The sequence below is a fragment of the Salvelinus alpinus genome, chromosome 5, assembly GCF_045679555.1.
Source record: "Salvelinus alpinus chromosome 5, SLU_Salpinus.1, whole genome shotgun sequence".
Classification (NCBI taxonomy): Eukaryota; Metazoa; Chordata; class Actinopteri; order Salmoniformes; family Salmonidae; genus Salvelinus; species Salvelinus alpinus.
This window is the reverse complement of record NC_092090.1, coordinates 37,389,778-37,414,335: the sequence shown is the minus strand read 5'-3', so window position 1 is coordinate 37,414,335 and position 24,558 is coordinate 37,389,778. Positions and strand designations below refer to the sequence as shown.

Genomic DNA, 24,558 nt, shown 5'->3' with positions numbered 1-24,558 from the left:
TTTGATTTTCGTTAACACACTACATTCATGTAACAGACAAAAACAATTACAAATGCATAGAATGGATGTTTTTGAGATCGAAATCGTCTCGTTTGTGAATATGTGGTGAATATTACAATCCTTCATTTCAATCAAACCATGAAGTGTTTTTCTCTGCAAAATAATTAACGATTTGAATAGCAATTTCGAATGATTAATCAGCAATAGAAACGTGAGTGGAGTATGCACATAATACACAAACAAACAGGTTTCGCAACTTTTCAAACAAATTAAGTTCTGATTAAGTAATACAATTTAGAGTTTTGTAATTAACATGTTATTAACATATATTAGTCTGGTACTTGTCCACCCTATCTAAGTAGCGCAAATTGGGAAATAATATTTATTTGAAAACAGTAAAATTACTTAGGCCTATATGCACACACGTAGAAATGAAATGCCCTTACAAAGACCGTATGACACATGGGTGGACAGAAAATGAACAACAATAGGTCAAGGTTGGTCGCCGGATGTTGTTCATATTTTATACTTTTTTCCTTTCTATGCCCTGCATAGATCAAAGAAAAACACTGTTCTCAAAATCATTTTGTCCAAACACAGTTACGACACAATAAATAGATGAAGTGTGTTTGCTATAAGATTATTTAGAACAGGACGCTGTTTGATACAAAACGGTACGCAGGGCATGCAAAATATCATGCAAAAGATGCATTTTGTGTGTCTTAAATGTATATGCTTCGTGTGACAAAGAGAATAGTCTTTGGAGAGAAGAAGAGGGGATTGTGAACTAACGGATGAAATATTCATCATGCATCACAGTTTAGCAAACATCAGGCTACGGCAGATCTTACTCCAGGGTTAACAATTCAATGCAAAATAACCTCTAGGCCTACGTAAAACGCTTCCGTAAAGATTCGGTCGCTGTAGTGCATTCATAAGGAACACATGTTTAAATAATGACTAAATTGTAATATATTCATCTTCACTTGTGTGTAAGACACCCCCATACATAGGGGATAGGGGAACCCTTCACTCTAATCTTAAAAAATAAATCATTCTAACATCTGTTTAAGGGCCCGAATGAGGTCTTATTACGATATAACCTAAAATAAAATGATAATTATATTAATTAATATTCATATTTTATTACATCACTAACTAGCAAATAAAATGAAATAGAAAGAAATAGATATACACTATAAAACTGCTGTCAAGCAAAACTATAGCCTATTTTGATATGATGGGTTGAACATCTATATCTCTATTCATTGATTCATTTATTTTTTCTCAAAAATATTTTTGCCCACCACTGAATACTCGTACGGAAATAGACTGCAGAGATGGCTTTAGATACAAGTAAACACTGATGAATGAGCTATATTGTTTTTTTAAACTAACATCTCTAGAGTAGCCTGTATGGGTCTTGTCCTTTGCACATCTCCTTTGGGCGGTGGACTGTATCTGGTGATTTGCATGTTGGCCATATGTAAATAGCTAAAGACACTATCGCAGTCTGATAGCATGGGCTGGCGCGGTGGCGCACAGGTGGGCACCGGGGATGATTATCTTTCTGAGAGGCACATGACTCTGGTGAGGCAGGTTCATGTGCTCCTTGATCCCCATGGTCAGAGTGAACATAAGAGGGCGCTCCCATTGCACCTGGTAGCATGTAATGCCCCATCCATCCCAGGCGCAGCAGGGCCGGACAAAAGCACGTTGCTGCTTACTGACTAAATCCTTGAAGAATACTCCGTTTGTTTTAGAAGGAACATATGTAACAGCATTTAACTTTGCCTCTCCACATTTTCAAAGGCACATTTATCCAGAGGTGACTTTTTTCATTTGACTGATTATTTAATTTGTTAATTAAACTTGTTTACTCCAGCATGTTAGTTTATTCCAGCATGTTAGTGTTATTCAGTGCTGAGGTGAAAACAATGTTATAAGATGAACGTTTTCTTGGAAACTGTTTTAGTGTTGCGGAATGTGCTATGCCCCCTTCTCTTCTATGTACCTAAATATAAAACCTGGACTTGCGTGCCTCATATGTTAATATAATAGCCCAAATCCCCAAATCCTCCGGACTAAAATGTTCATTATCCCTTTATAAAGTTACAGAGCCATTCCAGACAGCAGCTTTTATCTGTAAACGCTTTCACTCCGCTCTCATTTCCTCTGTGCTCCCTTTTGTGCTTTGTTATCCTGGGATGGCACGCACGGTGCATGAGGTTAAGATAAAGTAACACACACACACACACACACACACATACAGTAGGCCTACCCATGCATATTCTGAAATAGAAATGAATACAATCACTTAACGTCAGTAAATGTAGAATAGCAACAAATTATTCCAAACTACAACCATGTTACACAACATTAAGGGTCCATACATTAGTGTTTAAATATATTGTTTTGTTTCATGCAGCTCTGTGATGGTCAAGTATTTTCATGCGACCCAAATAATGGAGTGAGCATATTAAGCTACTTCAGCTTTTCTTTGTCATATCCACGGGCTGTCATACAGACTGTGGTGAATTTGCTATGCCACTCATCGATGTAGGCCTATTGGGGTTAGCACGTGGACAGTTATCGTAATTCACCTAACACAAAGGCTCGTGAGCCTGTCACATTTTTTTCGGGGCTCGTACTAATTGGTCTGTATATTCATAAACGTGAGTTATCCTACCGAGTCAGATCTCTACGGTATTAATGCTCGTTAGTTAAACATAAACTGTAAACTAAGATTGGCATTGTTCGGCTTGCTAGAGCGATAGACTGGCTCAGATAGGCTATGTCTCTCACCAGCCCCAATCACACAAGGCTCTTTATTAGCTCACTGGCCCTCGAACTCCTCTCGCACTCTATTTTCTACCCATTCATTTTTACAATCTCCCTTTCCCGAGAGAGTAGACACATCGCAAATCCTTTCAGTCTGCCTCTCACACAGCTAAATCAGCATCTCAGATTGACACACTTGGTCATTATGGTTTTGGTACAGGTGACATGCAAGGCAGGCCTTCGTGCTAAGATTCTGTATCGATACATTCCCGATTGGTCTATCAAATATGTGGCCTCAAATATGCTTTTATATGGGTGCAAAATCTTGCAACATTGCAAATATTGGCTTTGGCACACACATGCACGCGCACACACACACACACACACACACATACATAAGCACACACACACACCCCCCCACACACACACACACACACACACACATTCACATACACACACGCTATTGTTTGCATCAGGCGTTGCCTCTTTTTGGTCCTAATAGTTAAGCAAGTGCATAGCTGTGGAGTACAAAGTAAGGATTTTTCCCTAATACGTAGATGGCTCTGAGATCTAACATACCTGCACGAGCTCACATTGAACGTGAGGCTCCCCATTTTGATTGTCATCCCTAATGTTCACCGTACATCAGAGCAAGATACAAATGAAGATTTTAATAGGCATGCAACATGAGCATTCAGACTAAAACATCGAAAAAAAGATTTTTGACATGCTTATTTGAATCTAAATAGTATTATGTGTTCATTATAAAATCACTTACATGTATGTGGCCGTTTAAGTAGACTATATGTTAGCTTAATATCATGAAGAAAAATATAGACGCTAAAATATAGACATTACCTTCTCATTTAAGATTACTCTTAGTTAAGGTTACATTTAAGTGCGTTTATTCTCGTATAAAATCATCGAAGTAGCCTAAAACTAGAATTACAGCTGCGTTTGGAATCTCACAAATTACGCCAAGGAGAAAAATATGATAGGCAGGCCTATGTGTTTTGTACAAGCTACATATTATATCAACTTAAACGTGCACTTCGTAAAAAAAAAAAGAATAGACTGTGATTCAGATTCATGTTACTCCAATAAACATTGTGTAGCCTAATCAATTAAATGAAGCGGGTTAGTTTTATTTGTGCGAATCAGGGCCGCTTGGAGCTGTTAGAACAGAAAGTGAGGGATTGTCAATTTCTTTAAAGAGAATCAACAATAGAATTATCATGACAAAAGGCAGTAGGACAAGCTCAAAGGTTGATTTCTAGAATACAATATTTCCATGTGGGGGAACCAAACGTAGTAAGTGACCATCTCTATAAGCTATAAGAGGCAAATGTTTTGGGGGAAAGTGAAGGGGAAAAAGGCAAACCTGTGGATAACCTCACCGATCTATACTACAGTTGTTAGTATTGATCAAATGTCACCTCTTTGAACGCAGTCGTTTGGAAGTTTCTCCATTTATCAGGAATAATTTCTAAATGCACGGATATGACTTGAGTAATGCCAATTATGCTTGTTTTCAGATAACTGTTTGATTGAAACCATACACTCATAGTCAAACATTTAACCACTATAAGAAAGTCATTCACAAAAACCACTTGGAAGTGAAATATCAAGCGCAATGAGATGATTAGATAAGTTGCTATAATTTGTAATAACAGGTGAAAATCATTAGGCCTACAAAGTATAGGATTAGGACACTTAAGAAATGTTATTGATTATGACTGAATTCAATCCAATATATTCTACCTGTATTGACCTGCATAGACATATGAGATTTGAGAATCATGCAATGCAAACTCCCTCAATGCATTTCTTACTGTCAGTAGCCTCATCTGCTGCTTGAGTGTTCGTTGTATACATCTTCTATACATAAGCCTACTCAAACACATATAAACATTATCAAATGCAGAATTCAATGCGTTAGCTTCATGGCAAATATCACACACAGAAGCTAGCTACTCAAAACTAGTGGACTGTACGTGGGCTATATCCATACCATATACACACACAGGAAGTTAGAGTCTATGCTTTTCACAAATTCAACTTAAATTCTGTAACTATTTTAAATACATCGCCGATATGCTGTCGAGGTATTGTAACATATCTCCAAATTGATTTAGTTTTGTATTACAATGGTGTTATCAAGTGTCATTTGTAAACTATTGTTTTACACTGACAGAAGACGTTATAGTCTCCAATCCCCTCAGGTCTCTCATCTCACTATCTCCCTCTCACTACTATCCTGGGACAAAGCATATTTTATCGAGACAAATCTCCGTTTTTCATTAAAGGATTCCACATTCTCACGAAAAGGATTTATGTTTGTATCCAGAAGTAGGTTATTACACATGCATGCAACTACAGTTACAGAACTTATCGGTCTGTTACAGTGAGGCTAAGGCAGACTTACAGGTGCATCTTAGCTCAAACTATATATGTGTAGACATATAAAAGTAGTGATCCCTACACTTGATAGTGTGGAATAAGGCTTTTTAAACTTTGCACATCATTAGAAGTAGTGTTACACCCGCTTGTTGTAAGCTTTTGCATCTCTAAGGCATGCAAAGAGAGCTATTGCGTCTCGTTTTGTGCTTAAAATGCACGGATCATGTTTAAATAGCTTATTACGTTTGCAAATATGTAAATAAATTGTTAATTTGTATTGTCATAGGTGTTATTCAGTCGCTTGGAATGTGCATTCTAGTTTAAGTGGCATTCTGTCTTATCCCACACGTTAGACATATATCATCATGAGACTAGGCATTAATTTACAAAACAAAATTAAATAACAAGCTATTTAGTTGTCTATAGCAAATATGTGCATATCTTGTCAAAGTTTCCTTATGCATAATGCTTTATGTCTTGGTTGCTTGTTTTCCCGTACTGTCCAACTGTAGTCTATCATAAAACTATTGACTTGTGTCTATAAGTTGTATAAATACATTAAAAAAGTATCTCAAACTCCAGCAGTCAGCACTGCTGTCTCAGATTGCCTCTAGTCTCACTACTAACACAAGTGACAATATAGGAAAATGTAATAATGAATATAGGCTATTACTGTGTTTTAATATAAATATGTTAATAATAAGAAATATAAATGCGTTATAGCCTAATGTTAAAAAAGTAAAAAGAACGGACAAAATGCAGCGAAGTGCGGGGTATTACGTGCTTTGCTGCGGCGTCTACTCCAGTATTAACTTTCACTGTCTTCCTTCTAATCAAACTCTTACTTTCCGCTGTACTTAATTCCATATTTTCAATTCCTGATCATTACTTTCCTCTTTTTCCTCTTTTTCTTCTTCCATCTATCCATCCATCCCTCCCTCCCTCCTCTTTCTCCCTCCCTCCCTCTCTCTCTCCCTAGCTCTCTCCTTTGCTGAATCTTATTGATCCAGAAGGTGGCTAATTAGCCCTTCCCGTCGTGCCTGTGTAATGAAGCACATGCGCACTGAATTAATCACAGCCATTTTTTGCAGGAAACTAATTAGCAGGAATAAAGATCCAAAGAGTTTTTTTCTTTTCAATCATCAGATCTCACTTTCACCTCTTCCTCGCTCCCTCTAACACAAGACTCATCGCCTGCTTTGCATCCAAATTATTTTTATATTGCCCTATACAACTAATACTTCGTTTTTTTACACTCCGCAACAACAATGATCTTTCTTTTGCCATCCTAAACGCAAACTGACCAAAAGGGACTGCCTTGATGGGATCTTTAGCCGAATCGTCTCAATACTGGATTAAAAAGCAAGGATCACAAAGCGGCAGCGAAAAATTGTAAGTTACAACTTTGCGTTTCTCTCTTTTCCTCTCTCGATGTTTCTACGATTCGATTCTTTTCACTTTTAGTAGTGGGCTAACCGAAGGTTTCTCCTATTATCCAGATACGCACCGATCTTCACTATTCTCACATTCTGAGAAATGACAGGCGATCACAAGTTATATTCATGCAAGTAGTTTTGTTTATTCTCGGTTTTATTCGTATCATTACCTGTGTTTACATCTGCGTTCGTCCTCGTTCTCCTCATGACTGGAAGAAAATAAATGGTCAAGACAGCGATTCCTCTCCAAGCAGTAGATCACAAAAAACATGAATTTAAAAGCACATTTGTGCTTTTCGATGGAATCAGGAAAGATAGAGAAGTGTTATTGGTGTCAAGAAACACATTTTGAGGACAATAACGATGTGAAAGGGTTACATTCAGCCTACCGAGGGGTAGCGGGAGCTGCACATGAGCGTAGCCAGGAACGAGCACATTAGTCCAGCTTGTGGGTCCGTGTACGTCCCGGGAAAGAGAAACACCGCCCGCATTCTTATTTTGACAGATATGCCACTTGGTCTGTCCGCTGTTTTCAGCGCCATCACGGGTTGATCAAATCCTTTATGTTAAGCAACATTTTCACTTTCCGATTCGTTTCTTACATGTGTATTTCCCTCCGCCCCGCTTTACATCTCAATTCCTCTACTTTTCTCTCTCCCTACTTTGTCCATCATTTTCTTTTCTTTTTCATTCCTGTTTGCTTCTTTGAAGCGATGTTAAAGTCGATTCTTGCTGATTCCCTCACGGAGTCACATGCAAATCGATCGGTAGGCCTATGTGTGTGTGTGTGTTTTGTAAGTCTAGTGTGTTTCATGACAAGAGCCGATCAGATCAGTAAGACCTCGGGTACGGAGGAGCCCATAGCCGAGGCAGAGAGTTGAGCTGCGGGTTGCATGGAAAGAATAGAATGGTGATGCGAGCAGAGAAAGGGATTTACAGAATAGGTTGGCTGTCCGACGAGACAGATGACAGCTCGCATGGATTTTTATGGAATAAGTAAGAGCAATAATATAACATTTCCTTCCCACTGGATATAGCTTACCTTCATAACAAATAACAAACATTATACTAGATAGGCCTACAAAAGGGAAACATTATCAATGAAAACTCAAAAGCTGATGTATAACGTTATTCTATCACCTAACATACTTCCCTGCGTAATAATAACAATCTTATTACTGATTTCTAAAGTAAACCTAACTATTTATTTTCTAAAACAACCAGACACGAGACTAAATCAACTTTGGATGCATTACTGTCAGAAGAAATAGTGTAATCATACACGACGGATTGTTTAGAAAAAAATATGGCTTGAGAATTTTACAAAAAAGATCTAAACATAGGCCAGATTTGAATTGATAAGCAATAGATCGACTAGTAACACGACGCTGGGACCGGTTAGGTTTGAGTCAGAATATAACTAGTCCCTCCAAGAGACGGACGGATAGACAGGAAAAAGCGGAAACGCTATTGACCTCCCGACGTTTAAGACCCAGAATGCAGTGCCAAGATGCCCAAAAAGTACAGAAAACATAGAACACATGGACGAAATGGAGGACTCTCGAAGAAAGAGTGAAAGAATGAAGCAGCCCGACGAGTTTTCGCGACAGAAGGATGGAAAAGAAAAGCGTTTTGCAAGCTAAGGCAAGGCAGGGATATGCTGGTTTGGGGGAGAAAGAGGGGGAGGTTGAAAGGCTGGGGGTCAGACGGCAAGAAACAGGGGAGCAGGGGTCACTGAGTGAGTGCAAGAGAGATAAAAAAGGAAAGAAGGAAAAGCCCTACACAAACAGCCGAGGGAAGGCAGTGGGAGAGTGAGACTGGGGGAAAGGAGAGGGGTGGGGGGGTTACATTGAGGGGTCACACAAAGCATAACACTAAGATTGTGGGGGTCAGCAAGTGCAAGATAAAAAACATGCGTCTAGTTTGGTAAACAGGAGAGAAACACTATACAAATGTTTCTATGGGTTTCTAGTAGGATGAAGGAAAGTATAATAATGGGGTTTGAAGACTCAGACAGAGAGTAGGGGAAAGACAGAAAGAGAAGGAGAGGGAACGAGGGAGGGGGTGGGAGGAGAGGAATAGAAGGGGTCAGATAGCCATGGGCCATGGAGAAGGAATCAGGGAAGAGGGCAGGAGAACAGATCCTAACACCTTTCAGGCTTGCCCCAACTAGAGGGGCCAGTAGCTCCCGCATAGATAACTCAGACCAGCAGTATGTCCAGGACTCAGAAGATAGTAGTGGGAGAGAGGGAAAACAAATATACTAGCAGGCGCAGTGGAGACGTTTTTTTTACTGCAAGAGAGAATATAATACCCCCTGCCTCTTTATTTTTTGCTTATATTATTATTTATATATTTCAGGAGGGAAAACTTGGAGCAGTAGATTTTGGGCCTGTAATTCTGTTTTTGTGTATCTCTGCTCTGTAGATGTAGGTTGGGCAATAATTACAGGCGTGACATAGGGAAGAAAATATAGCGTAGTACATGTGCTGTGCCAGGACTCCCTCTCCTCTCGCCATCTCTCTTTCCCTCGCCCCTCTCTCTCCTCTCTCGATCTCTCTGTCCTCCTCCTTTACAAAACAAATAGCAACGCTACTCGGTGTCATCTCACTTGCTCTTAGAAGACTCCTGGACTTGATATCAAAACCTTTGGTAGAAACATTTGAAAAGCAACTACAATATGTATACTACAGATTAGGATATTTGGATGCCATTTGATATTTTTGAAAAGTAATTATCCATTGTATAATATTTATGTCAGCTGCATTTACCAGCTCAGGTATGGTTTAATGGGAGTTTAAGATGGTTCTTGATTTCCTTGTGTTGTACTCTGTTAGAATCACATAGCAGATGTATGGTTAGGTGTAGTATGTGATTTGGTAAACCACTGTATCTGTCTGACCATGCTGTGTATTCTGCTTAAGGGGACTGTGGGTTGGGTACATGTCACGAGGAACTATGTTTTCAGCATAGATAGCTACAGCACACTGAATTACATTGTAAATACTCAACGTTGATTTCCAATTCATTAGTAATGACCAGGGTTGTGTTTTTGTAAAGTATTAAGTTCTTGTAAAGTATTAAGTTCCGTTAATCCTTGACAGACAGAAGGAGAGGGACTTAAAGCATGATCCTCTATTTACATATATATTTTTAATTACATTTATTGACAAGGATTTTATTGCATTTATCTCAATACCATATTTTGTTTTAAGGTCTTTCATTGTCAGTCACACAGTTTGTTTATATTGAAATAGAACTATATTTATTTTATAGATATATTTACATAAAAACATATTTTGTGTAAATTTGTACACTTGTAGTTTGTCTTTACCCATAGTTAAATGTTGTACTTTACTATTCACTATCACCATGTAATGGTGTTAAACCATAGGATACACGTAATAGGACAGAACGCGTAGCCTGCAGTATATGAATGCCAGCACATCTGGCAGAATATTCTATTACTCTATGTGTAGAATAGGGTATGTATTCTGCCGGGAATTATGAAATGGACATTTAACTGATGCTGTTGATGAAATGTGAAATGTTTGATAATTGTAATTATCATCATTATTTGTATGATGTTTATTATCAACATTATTACTGTTATTACAAGTAGTAATATACTAGGAGTAAGGACATTCGTATCACAGTTATGTTGTTCTTTATCGTGATCTTTGTTTATATTATCATAAGCAGTGAATAGTCAGTAGTCTAGTGACGTTAGGTATTTGATTGAGGTTCCTGTTACAGTGATAGTCTGTAGATGACGCCCTATTCGTCTATCCTGTGATGCTACCTGCGTTATCTCCCTATGTCCGGTTCCATGAGCATATTTGATAACTGGTGTGTCTGAGACTGAGTGTGCAGGTCCTATTTGGGCATGTGATTGGAGGGGACCGGAAATAAGGGGTTTAGTAGTGATGAAATAAAGAGGGGAGCGGTGACTTGGTTACAGGGTAACATGAGGCAGAGAGACAGTTACCCTGGTCTTCTACTGCCCCCTCCTCCCTCTCTCTCTTTCTCTCTGTCCCTCGCTCCCTCCCTCTCTCCCTTGCTCTCAGGAGCTGGCAGCACCCCTAGGGAAGCTCTTTGCCATGTCCCTAGTCAGAGAGAGCCCTCTTTGGGCCAGTGCCAGGCCGCTAAGGGGCAGGCAACGCATGGACTAGCACAAAATATTCACCAACCGTTGGTCACGTTGCCAAATCAAATCCAAAAAGGTTTATTTTTTCCTCCCAAAAATATTTTTTTTTACCAGCGATGATGCCTAATACATTGATATTTAAATAATTTACATCAGTAATGATGTCTTATTAATTATATAAATGAACTATTATTATTATTGTTATTATTATTAATAATATTTTTGTTATTATTATTACATTAATTTAAACCAGTTAATTATTTTAGATTATTTTAGTTTATTCATCACAATCTTAGATTTTGTTGTGATTGTACTTATGAGAAATTACTTTTACACTGCGTTGAACTGCTGTAAGGGTGAGGATAGTATAAATGTGCATATGTTTGTGTAGATTAGTTTTCCATTGATAGCACTGGAGAGAGAAAGAGGCTGAACCGTCTCCCTCCTCCATTTGCTGTAGGGCTGTGTGTAAATGAGTTTAGCAGGAGCAGTGGCTCAGATTACAGATTATGGTTTTGAATATGCAAGCTTGTACAGCCAGGACCTGTTCTTCCAGTTGTCCCGTAGCCCAGGCCAGTGGCATACGTGTCAGCCGTGTCATTAAGGGGCGGGCTGGGGGAGGGACATGGGGTGGGGGAGCAAGGGGAGGGGGCCAGGAGATGGCAGGGATTCTTAGGTGTGTGTGTGTGTGTGTGTGCATGCTCTACCTGGTTTCTGCTCCCAGCAGCCCCAAATCGCCACGAGAGCTCCTCTATGCCAGCAGCGAACCGATTTTCAGTCCATTTCCCCTCCCTGTTCCCTGTCCTCTTTTTGAGCTCTTGTTCTTGCTGTCGTTCTTTTATCTTCTTGAAGTGGAGTTGGCAGGAGATTCTGTGGTTTGCTGTTTCACAATATGTTATTGTGTTAACATTCTGTAAATCATTGTGGGGTAGATTTACACATGGGAAGGTGTGTGTACTGTATGTGTGTGTCTGCTCTCTTTTTTTGTGTTGTTATTCTTTTTTAGGTGGAGGTGTGCAATGTCATGTCGTCAATTTGTGAGAATTTCAGAGTAATCCTTATAAAAATGCAGGCGACCCCCATCGTGAATATTACTGCTGTCTGTGCATATACACCACATGAGCTGTTGGGTATTATCGCTGACATATCTTCAAAATACAAAACAAAGCAGACGTGTTTTGTTTGGTAATATGTCTGAACTTGAGAAAGAGAACGAGAGGAACCAAAAAACCCACACCTCACCTGATTAATGTGCTAGAGAGAGAAGAGGTTTAGATACGGATTTATAGGTAAGAATTCCTATACGCTTTTTCACTATATTTGCCATGTTTAAGCAGCTATAGATGGCCTTCCACGTTGGCCACCCAGCCTCCTTTGTCATTTATATAGCACTACATAAAAATACTAGCTGGTATGCGCGGATTGAGAGTTACACCTGGTGCTCCTATTAGAATCCATATAGCTACACCCAGATTTGCATCCAAATGCAAACATGGTTATTGAGAGTGATTTATACTTTTCTGAAAACAAATACAGATGTTCTATGCCATACACATGTGGAAGTATGTGTGTGTATGTTTACAATGAGACACACTTCTCAATCAGCATAATTAGCAATCTAATCATTAGAAAATACTGTTGCTATTGCACATGATCTGTTTACTGTGTACACGCTAACGTTAATGTTAGAGATATGATTTGTAGAAATCATTTCTGATTATTACATTTTTATTACAAAAACACACACTGAAAAAGCACTGGTAGCTCCTGTCATTTCCCCCATCAGTGTGTAGGGATGTGTGTGATGGTTGTATAGCAGTGTTAAGGCATGTTGCTAGTGTGTTGTATTCTGGCAGGGACTGGTCCACGAGTGCTGTGTGATGTGATGCAGACGAGTGCCGGAGAAGTAGTAGCATAGCAGGTTAGCGGCATGCGTAGGCTTGGACAACAGTAGCATAGCCGATTAGCGGAGGCTAGAACAGCAGTAGCATAGCAGGTTAGCAGCTAGTGGAGGCTAGGACAGCAGTGGCATAGCCGGTTAGCAGCTAGTGGAGGCTAGGACAGCAGTAGCATAGCAGCTAAGGCCGTGTCTCTTATTCAGGACAGCAGCGGCTGGCTGTAGCTTCCCGCTGTGCAGGCGGGCCATGCAGCTTGCGTATTTAGCCTACGTAGCTACGTACCCGGGCGACAGGGAGCACTCCAGGGGCTGCCCAATTGATCTCTGCCCCCCCCCCCCCCCCCCCGGCCAGGCCCAGCCTAGCGCCCACCCCTCTCCTGGACCCCGGAGACCAGCATTCCACCCTCGGCGCTTATCATCACAAAGGACAGAATGCATAAAACATGGTGGACACACAGACAGAGGTCGCCTTTCTCTCCCCACACTGAAACATGGAACAATGCATGGAGCCTTCTGGCCTGTGACTCTGATGACACGCTCACCCTCTTTTCATCCTCCTCTCTTTCTTTGTCGTCTTCTTCCTCTTCCTCTGCGTATACTTGTGCTCCATGCAGCGATTCCTGTCCACATATTGTTTTGTTAGTTACGCCGTGTCTATCAGTAATATGCTTTTGTCAGTGCTAGTCAAATGTGCATTATGTAACTGAAATGCTGCTATTAAAAATTCACGGAGTGAGACTCCCCAGCGAAGAAAGTGTGTGTGTGTGTGTCAGGTGTGTGTGTCGTGTGTGCTGTGTACACCGGATTCCAGAAAGGCCATGTGTTATGACATTTCATCAATTCATATTTTTGGATTAATTGCATAATTCTGTCATTTTTTTAAGAGACAAGCAGCATTAATACAATATTCCTTTTTCTAATGTGGTTATACTCATATGATTATTTTAATATTTAATAACAATATATATATTTTTTTTTTTACAGCATATACAAAAGCAGAAATATGATTTTCTGTCAATTTAAATAAAGAATATTATAATAATTAATTAATTAATATTATGGTAAATGGTTCCAGTAAGAATATAATTTTTTCTGTATTTCAGTCAGGTGATCCTGTTCATACGTCCATCCGCAGCAGATGTCATTTTGCCCTCACTGTTTTACGGCTAGCTAGCTCAAGGATGCAACAGGATTTGCTTTGACTGCGTGTGTGTGTGTGTGTTGTGTGTGTGTGTGTGTGTGTTGTGTGTGTGTGTGTGCGTGTGCGTGTGTGTGTGTGTGTGAGCGTGAGCATGCAAGCCTGTCAGCTGCAGCGATGGCCTCTGTCAGTCAATGGGCCGGGCGCGGAGGGAGTGAGGACAGAGAAAGAGCCAGTGACAGTCAGACAGTTCCTTCCTGCATCCATTACAATCCTCCCATAACTCCACATGTCTAACTCACATGACACAATTTGAAGATTCCAGATATATTTGCCTAAAGGTGTTAGTGTATTTGTTCAGGTGGTATTATCTATCCAAGGTATTATCCATGTACGTTCTTGTTTTGTTTATGCTACTATATTTGAGATGTCAGTAGGATTTCTTTAAGCAAATACATGTTTTTTACTCAATATTCATTTCTGCTGGATATTCATTTTATTTTCAGGTGGAGGTAGCATTAATTTGAGAGGCTAGCAGTGCTGTGTGTTTCCAGTCAGTTAGTACTATGATTCAGTGGCTATAGCAGAGGTGGCCGTATGGGGCTGTCCCAGTCCCAGTCTCAGTCTCATGGTCGGGCCGGGTCTAGGTTAGGCTGGGCTTCAGGAATGCGTCGTGGGGATGTGTTGGACCCCAGCAGGCCCATTGCACTTCCTCTCTGTGTACCTCACAGCTTATCCTCCTCAGGATTAGAGAGAGAACAAAAGAAAGTAGGGATTGGAGGTGCCCCCCTCTCCCTTACTCACCCACTTTCCCTTTTTCTGTGTAAAAAAAAAACTAACAAAAAGCGTGATTCACTTGCAAATGTGCGGCAGCCTGTCCAGGTCCCCTATGGGGCAGAGAGAGAGAGAGTGGGAGAGATAGAGAGAGACGGATAGAGAAATAAAGAACAGACGGAGAGAGACGGATGGAGAGAGAGAGAGAGAGAGGTGGTAGCAGCTATGCTCCCTAACCTCCAGTCTCCTGGAGTGTGAGGCCTGCTCTCAACGGTAGGCCTGATGGGACTCTAGCATCTACTATTTCTGTCTGACGCTCAGGAAACGACGACTGCTCCCGAGCTATTCACATCCCTAGCATCTCACCTCCTGGGCTTAGAGTACGCTATGCACGTGATGAGACTCAGTGTGTGTGTGTGTATGCATGCATTTGACAGCCATTGTGGCCGGTGTAGTATTTATGTAATATTATCATTCTCTCCGGGTTCCTTGGAGGTGGTCTGTTGTTATTCCTCCTGTTCAGGGGGCCGTCGGGGCAGCAGTGAAGGGGTTAAGAAGTGGGGATAGCCCCCTTTGTCTCTGCGGCCCTCTTTGCCATTGTTGCGGTGGAATTGAGCTCGGTGCACCTCACTTGACCACAGCAAAGCAATAAAATGGCCTCTAAGTGCTGCAGCCTCCCTAGCCCTCTGATGGCAGCCGTCCACCGGGCTTTCACCGCGTTCACGCTCGCACACACACGCTGCTAACTACCTTTTTTCCTCTAGCATTCTCAGACCAGCTCATTATTTAATGCAATTTTTGTTTTCTAGTCTAGCGAGCGCTAATGAGTACAATGCAAATTATATATTTTTTATATCTTTTTTATTGTGTCTCAGAATGCACACTGATGCTTGAAATGCATGTAGCTGATACTTCTAAGCATTAGTTGATTGTGGTACTTTTTATTTTCCTGTTCTGTCAGTCATTACATTATCCTGCTCATTGTGAGATACATTATACAGGTACCTAATATAAATATGTGTTGTGTTTTTTTGATCCAAGTAGAGACACGGAAGCATTTACAGCTATTGTCATGAAATAATTGTTTTAATATCTAGAGACATTCAGCATATGTGCTGCATATTTACATTGATCATTAAAGTAATTTCAATGAAATGGCCCTGCTTGTATTTCATGAGCATAAAGGTAATGCTATAGCATTGTGTTCAGTTGAAACGCTAGCTATCTATTCAGCTACTGTGTTGGGTTTGTGCTGTAATGTGTGTGTGTGTGTGTGTGTGTGTGTGTGTGTGTGTGTGTGTGTGTGTGTGTGTGTGTGTGTGTGTGTGTGTGTGTGTGTGTGTGTGTGTGTGTGTGTGTGTGTGTGTGTGTGTGTGTGAAAATGTCAAGGCCAATGTCTGCCCCCCTCTCTGAATGTGTGTTCAGACATCAGATCTGTCCCGAGTGCTGCAGCCATTTTGGTGCCTTTTTAGAGGTCTCTATTAACACAACCACAGAGGAGAGGAAATGATTCCATTTTAGTTTCAAATGACATTTTTACAGAGACTTGTTCATCATGCTGTTGTTGCATTATACATTTTTTCTGCCACCTTGTTATTCATTTATGATGAGATATACTATATTTATACACAATGAGGCAACATGATCAGTTTTTCTTCAGTGTTTTGTTATTTTATGTGATGTTGTTTTGTCAGTAATGGTAATAGCTATGGGGGTAGTGGTATAAAGGAGACACACAGTAATATCATTATTTAGGGTGGGGCCTACATTATGCTAAGGCTTCCACGTATGGTGCTGGTGCAATTGTTATGGATAGCATTGATGATTGTTTATATCACATTGTCCTCTTGCAGACATTATAATTGAAAAAGGAGAAATACGCTGTCTGTCTCTGTCTCCTCTCATCAAATGAGCATTTAGATGTCAAACAGGAGATGTCAGGAGAGCCATCTGATTGGCTGGGGGGGTTTAATTGCCCCTGTCCTCCCCCCTCTCTCCTGGGTGGAACCTGTTTATGCCAGGTGTCCTACAGACTGTATTAAGCGTTGCACTGGGCTTCAATTAAATCGACACTTCCTCAAAGCCACATTATTACACATCCACTGTCAGATGAAGGGCGTCTGTCCTGTATGCTTCCCCACTCCACTTCTCCTCTTCCCCACCACCCCTCGCTCCATCTCTATCGCTCGCTCTCTCTCTTTCTCTCTTTCTCTCTCTCTCTCTCTCTCTCTCTCTCTCTCTCTCTCTCTCTCTCTCTCTCTCTCTCTCTCTCTCTCTCTCTCTCTCTCTCTCTCTCTCTCTCTCTCTCTCTCTCTCTCTCTCCTCTCTCTCTCTCTCTCTCTCTCTCTCTCTCTCTCTCTCTCTCTCTCTCTCTCTCTCTCTCTCTCTCTCTCTCTCTCTCTCTCTCTCTCTCTCTCTCTCTCTCTCTCTCTCACTGTACCTAAAACAATTTTTTTTCCTGTGTTAAATGAACAAACACGAGGACCTCAGAGCCTCATAATAAATTGATTAGAGAGACGCAGACTCCCACACAGTAGCACCCAATACTGGAGATGTGTGTGTTTGTGTTTGGCCTGAGGAGAAGGAGACGCATGCAGACGCAGACATGTACACACACACACACACACACACACACACACACACACACACACACACACACACACACACACACACACACACACACACACACACACACACACACACACACACACACACACACACACACACACACACACCCTAGTGAAGCTAATGGCAGACTTTCTGCCTCTACCCCACCCCTTCCGTGTGTTTGGGCTAGCCACGCTCTGGTCACTGCATTGTGGCCAGTGTCTGGCGTGGTGGTGACAGACGACAGTGTCCTCCTGGTCTTTTCATATTCAACACGCATCATCCCTCACTCCCATGACTGTTTGGTTTTCATTTGGAGGTTCACTTACCCCGGCACGGGGCTGTGCTGGGGGTTTGGGGCGTGGGTCTAGAGGGGGGTTGGGGGCCCAGGCAGGCCTCGGGGGACCGGCACTAGGGTAGACGGCCGTGACAGACTGGTGACCCTGGCTTTGTGACGTCACGGAGCCCGTCTGGTCACTGCTGAATTCCCTTCAGCTTCTGCTCTGTAACGGCAGATCCTAGCTTCATACGGCTGATCAGATCCTAGCTTCATACGGCTGATCAGATCCTAGCTTCATACGGCTGATCAGATCCTAGCTTCATACGGCCGATCAGATCCTAGCTTCATACGGCTGATCAGATCCTAGCTTCATACGGCCGATCAGATCCTAGCTTCATATGGCCGATCAGATCCTAGCTTCATACAGCCGATCAGATCCTAGCTTCATACGGCTGATCAGATCCTAGCTTCATACGGCCGATCAGATCCTAGCTTCATACAGCCGATCAGATCCTAGCTTCATACGGCTGATCAGATCCTAGCTTCATACGGCCGATCAGATCCTAGCTTCATACGGCCGATCAGATCCTAGCTTCATACGGCTGATCAGATCCTAGCTTCATACGGCTGATCAGATCCTAGCTTCATACAGCCGATCAGATCCTAGCTTCATAGGGCTGATCAGATCCTAGCTTCATACGGCTGTGTGATAGCATTCATAATGATGCGAACTGTGGCCTATTTGTAGATGGCATGTGAAAACAAAACACAGCCTCTGACGTTCTACTGCATCTAATGATGAGTTAATCCTCCCGTGGTAGATTGACTAAGTATCAGTTTATCTCTCTGTAATTTCATACTTGGGTAAGAAAAGGCAGCTTTTTTCCCCCTCCATTTTTTTCAAACCGGACAGGACAAACGGGCCTTCTTGTTGAATGCAGGCATAAACAAATAGCAGTGAAGTGTTGCTGTGTGAAGCTGTGTGAAGCAGCAGAGGAACTGAACACAGCCTGGACACATTCACCAGGTCAGCCAGAGGTGAGCGTTGGACTGGGAGCTCAAGCCTGAATTCTTTCAGTAGTTAGTTGTCAGGTGCCAGTGTTCTTTGTAGCGACTCTCTTTTTTTTGCGCACCCCCCCCCCCCCCCCCACACACACACACACACACTCTATCACTTTCTCTTCATCTCTGGCTCTCTCAGTAGTCAACGACTTCAGGGCAATGTTTAAGCAGGTTTCCTTTGGAGTAGGTTGTTAATCGCCTGTGGTTGCTGGAAATGTAGAAATTGCCACAGAGCTTAGGCTTGCTAATTTGTGTAGCATCTCTACTGAGGCTCAATGTGGTTTCTGCAGATCAGGTGAGGTGTTCTGTGTAGGACAGAGTGAGAGAGCATGGTGGTAGGTTTAGGTTTGGCCTCATTTCTCCTCTGTGCTCTATAAGCCAGATGTTCCCTCATGTTGGGTCCTGTCCCGGTGTGGAGAAACAGGCTGCATCGATGCAGGTGAGAACCAGGCCTCCGGCGCTAACACAGCTCTCTTCCTACCTGCCTCCAGCAGGGCTCCTGGGGCCTGCTCTCTGGGGCTGTAGAGGCCTGTGGAGGGTTGCTCAGGGCTGGGGGATGAAACAGGAAGTGTCCCCTCTGTGCGGTGGTTCTCTCTTCTATTCTGTGCCAGAGCAGACTAGTTATTAGCAGGCCTGGGAGAGAGGCTCTGGCTCTTGTCCTCTCTCAGCAGCAGGGCCAGTTTGTAGGTGACACAGGCTGTGTTTATATTGGCGAGGATAGGGGGAGGGGAGGGGGGGGGGCACAGACACCAGTCCCATCACTTCCTTCCGTTCTTTAGCTTTTTTTATGAATCACCATTGTCATAACAACAGTGTGGACCGAAAATGACATGTAAATGGGTGAACGAAAGAGCCCTTATACAAAGACATTGTTCCAACATTATGTATAGAAACTCCAGATTTATAGACACAGTTAAAGCACCGCATCTGGTGTATCTCCTCTTCAATGTGAAGCACAGTGTAAAAGTGGTCTGACTGACTAGTCTAATCTCTGAGCTTGGTCTGCTCTGCCAAATCCCGCTATCTCTCCTCTCTCTGCTTCTCTGTGTAAGTCAGGTCACATTAAACCAGCCTGGGTGTTTTGACCCTGATCAGCAGAGAACACACTTTCTCACACTCCTCAGACCTCTGGTTTCCTCAGGACAATCCGGTGCATGTGTGTGTGCTGTAGAGGGAGTGTGTGTATGCGTGTGTGTGTGTGTGTATGTATGTGTGGTGCGTGTGTGTGTGTGTGTATGTGTGTGCACACCACCTGCACCCCCCTGTTTATCCCCCCAGTACTGTGGCTAGTGTCAGAAAGTGTACTTTGTCATGACGACCGGCTGTGTGGGCCTTCAACAGGAAGCCTGGCTGCACTGTTTCACAACCTCACTAGAAACAGGAACTATGTGAAGTCGAGTACCCGGCTACCCTTTACCACATCGCTCCATTCACTTCTGCCATGCCATGAGTACCAGCCTGCAGCCAGAGCAGGCACGAGGCGCAGGGAGGGGGATACTACCCTGTCACAAGAGGGCCCCTGGGACCCCCTAGAGTGGAAGAGGTATGGCGAACGTCTGTTTTGGGCACAGCTTGTGTCAGCGTGTTTAGCACTGGCGTGTGAGGGCATTTATATGCAAATGCTGAACAACCAATTGGGTGGCTAATTACACTGGGGCTATTGTGTCAGTGCCAGCCTGGTTGAGGAGAGGAGAGGCAGGGAGTTTTACTAACACGCCAGGCCTGGTCTGGACTTCCCCAGCTTGTTTACTCATTGTCTTTCCTTATTGCCCCCTCATTGACACTCCCCCTTTGTGTTGGAGGGGCTATTTCCCTTCATGCTGGCTCCTCCCCATGTGGTGTAGTGTAGAGTTAATGTACTAGATTAAAGAGGCAGTACACCAGCCCTGTTTATTCCCTCTTTTCATCCTTGCCTCCCATCCTGTTCATCCTTTTCTCTCCCAGCCCAGCCAGGTCACAGTCAGACAGGGAGGAATCAGCAGCCTGTTATCTCTCTCCCTCCTACTATGAAATGCTCTGCTAATTACTGGGGGTGTTATAAATGCATTTAGGTCAGGTTTTTAATGCCATGCAAATTTATGAGCAGACGGAAGCAAATATTAACTTGTAGAGCTACTGACAGTCATTGACTGGGGACAAAGGTACACCAATCTTAACTGACAAATGGCAGGGTTCCTCATTGTGCTCCGGTGTCATCTCCCTGCGCTAGCTGTTGTCAGGGGTTGGTAGGCAGGAGGAGTAAGGACAGCAGGGGAGCTGGGAGCACACAGGCAGCAGAGGCTCCTACTAGAGGCCCAGGCTTCCTCGGGCCTACTGTCAATGCTTATGCACACTGTTACCATAGTCTATCTGTCCTTTATAGCATTGCTGCGTGTGTACTATCAGAGTAAACTCACACAAATAAAACTTAACTTGCAGATTCACTGTAGTTTTCATTTTTTTATTTAAAAAAATGTGCTTACATTTTTGAAACAGGTAAAGACCTTACACTGGGTTACCTTTTCCTGACCTACTCTACATCCCACAGTGTGTCTGTATGTCAGATGGGGGAGGTGAAAGACGGTACATTACAGACTCTGTGAACGCCACAGCACTGTGCTTTTGATGGTGTCTGTGTTGGCTGAGTGGAGCAGCATTGGGAGCTGTCAAGCCCTGATGACCCCACGCACTCTGGAATAAATATGATTGATGGCAGATTTGTTTATTTTATTTTAATTTCACCTTTATTTAACCAGGTAGGCCATTTGAAAACAAGTACTCATTTACAACTGCGACCTGGCCAAGATAAAGCAAAGCAGTTCGACACAAACAACAACACAGAATTACACATGGAATAAACAAACATACAGTCAATAATACAATAGAAAAAGTTTATATACAGTTTGTGCAAATGAGGTTGGATAAGGGAGGTAGGGCAATAAATAGGCCATAGGGGCGAAATAATTACAATATAGCAATTAAACACTGGACTGATAGATGTGCAGAAGATGAATGTGCAAGTAGAGATACTGGGGTGCAAAGGAGCAAAATAAATAACAGTATGGGGATGAGGTAGTTAAAAGGCCAGTGGAGTCAGGGACAGGACAGGGCGGGACAGGGCAGGGCCAGGAGCAGTGTTCCTCCTGGACACCCAGGACCAGGCTCAGCCGCCCAGCTGTCCTACGGTGTGACTCCACTGTGACAGCCAACCCACAGAATGAGCTGCCTTGTTGATGGAGACGTATCTCTCTCTCCCCTGCCTTCCCTCCCTCAGAAATGACAGCAGTGCTGTCGGTAATTACCATTGATAGAATTATGAAAGGGACTAGAGATGCAAACAGGCTACAGAGGGCGAGGTAGAAGGAGAGAGGGAAACCTTCCATTTTGAATAGAGTGGTAGTCCCAGGCATCATGACATGAGACAAAATGGGTTAGCAGCGTGGAGTTTGAGCCTGGCCAGATCCCCCGGTACTGAAGACAAAGGTTGACCTCCACAAAGTTGGAGCAGCTGTATGAGCTGTAGTTCTCTGCTGTTGTTTTCTGTCTCTCTCTGCTGGGCAGATGTACAGGTCATCCCTCTGTAGCCGTTTCTCCTGCAATTAAAAACAAATTACTAGTGGTGCCTCTTGTTATTCCAAATAAACAACTGTTGTGTGTGTGTATATGAGTCTGTGTGTGAGAGCGTGTGTATCTCACCACATTCTTGAATCTCTGCTGAATAAACAGCCATTTCAGACCGGGCCTGCTGCATTCCTGGGGAATAATTTGGCTTACGCTAAGACAAAGAAAGAAGGAGAGCTGAAGAGAGAGAGAGAGATCAGGTTTTGGTGTCGCTTTTTCCCCCGTTCTGCCACTTGGGTTTCGCCGCCAGGTTGCGTGGGTAGCCAGCACCTGTGGCCCTCACCACGCCAATTACACCCACCCATAAACACACACACACACACACACACACACACACACACACACACACACACACACACACACACACACACACACACACACACACACACACACACACACACACACACACACACACAGGGGGAGACTGATGGCTGCATCAAAGGGCGTGTATGAGGGAGCCAGGGCACCTCGTAGAAAGCAGCTGCTCCTCGTTGTCTCTCCCTCTCACCCCGGCCTGACAGCAGCTAGAAATATGAGGCCTCTCCGGACCTCTGGCCTGGGAAAAGAGGACGGCCTGACACACACATTCACGAAAGCTTTTGTCTCTGCACACACACACACACTAAGAACGCCTTTTGTCTATGCTCATTCACTCACACGGCCACAAATACAAATAGACTTAGAAGATGTTTCATTATAAGGCTACATACTCTCTCACACATACAAAAGCATTACATTCACACACGCTTCAATTCTCTTTATTACCCATTTAATGCAACTCTTTCATTTGCTGTTTTAGTCTATTTGTGGGCCTTTCCCCTTCCCTCTAGCTCTCCATCTGCCTTTCTCTCCACCTCTCCCCCAGCGTCTACAATTCAGTCTTTCTCTCAACTAGTCTATCCTTAACTTCCTCTGAGGTGCTTTTATTCCTCTCTGTCTTCCTCTTTTCTCCTGGCCTGTCTGTGCTTTCTGTCCTTGGCCCTGGCTCTCTCTCCGGTGTGTTCAGGCTCTGACAGAGAGGGTGAAAGGCATTCAGCTCCCTAATCCGGGCTCCCTCCATCAGGAATGCTAATGTGTGTGTGACCCGCCGGGCCCAGCAACATCTGCAGGAGCCTGTGCCGAGGGCCCCCCTCCACCCAGACCCTTTGAGCCGCTCACTCGCTGCCATTATTTCATTGTTTCACTTCATGCCTGTGACTGGGCGGTTAACCCTCTGCTGCACAGCCCAGCCCAGTCCCATGCAGCCTAGTCCTGCTACTCACAGAGGAGGCAGAATGGTGCTGAGGAGGGGTGCAATCAGGGCCCTGGGAGGAACAACCCTTTCCCAAGACAGGGCTCCCTGCCTGCCCATCTGGACCCCCCCCCATCTCCACACACACATACACACACTGCCCCCCCCCCCCCCCCCACACACACAACACACTGTTTACCCACACACATTCCACTACTCACTCACAGTGTGTGTGTGTGTGTGTGTGTGCGTGTGTGTGTTGAGGCAATCTGTTTAAGTGTACAGACTGCAAGCTCTCTGTCCATATAGCTAATGGTGAGTTAAGGCGTAATTGCAGGATTTATCCTCTGTGTCCCGCTATTGGACGTCACATAATGGACAGACCTAGTCCGTACGTCAGGCAGGGCAAACTTTTATTTGATAGGGTGAGATGTGATGGGTGGTGGGGGTGTTAGCCTATCAAATCCTTGTTATTACATTTTCACCCGCCCCCTTTGCCAGGTTTTTGAGTTGAAAGAAATTATTGTTTATTATTATTGGTCCCGTGTGGCTCAGTTGGTAGAGCATGGCGCTTGCAACGCCAGGGTTGTGGGTTCATTCCCCACGGGGGGACCAGGATGAATATGTATGAACTTTCCAATTTGTAAGTCGCTCTGGATAAGAGCGTCTGCTAAATGACTTAAATGTAAATGTAAATGTAATTGTTTGGATTGTCTCTGTTTTCCAAAAGATGAATTAATGGTAAAGTGCAACTGACAAAGTGAATCTGCGTCAAGCCGCAGCGCTGCTGATTGAATTACACTTCTCCCCAGTCAGTCCCAGTCCTGGCCACATTCCTCCATATGCACTCCAACTCCACCATGCCATGGACAGACATATTAGATTTCTGCCTCTCCCTCTTCATCCATGTCCTCTCTATAGCCTCGATAGGTCTGTGATATGGGACCTGACAGAGCCTGGCCCTGCTCTGCTCTCTGTCTAAGGAGAATCTCTGTGGGTCACAGACAGGTATGGATAATGTCTAGAACCCACAGCCTCTCTATTGGCCGGGGGCTGGGCTTGGAGCTACAGGCCCATGCAGGAGGCGGAGCTCCCAGATTGGAGGCAAATGCAAATGTAGCGTCTAGTAACGAGCCTCACAAGATGGAGGGTGTAGAAATTACAGTGATAATTTAGAAGGAATTCATTCAAAATACTGACACCGT

At 43.3% G+C, this 24,558-nt stretch overlaps 1 protein-coding gene across 2 annotated transcripts in view; it reads left to right on the top strand.

Moving 5' to 3' along the window:
* Positions 1-6,145: 6,145 nt before the first annotated feature.
* LOC139576041 (zinc finger homeobox protein 3-like) overlaps positions 6,146-24,558 on the top strand; it is a 173,064-nt gene continuing 154,651 nt past the window's right edge. For both annotated transcript variants that reach the window (XM_071401654.1, XM_071401653.1), the window contains exon 1: positions 6,146-6,573. The gene's annotated coding sequence lies outside the window, so the exon portion shown is untranslated. The remainder of the gene's footprint in view (positions 6,574-24,558) is intronic.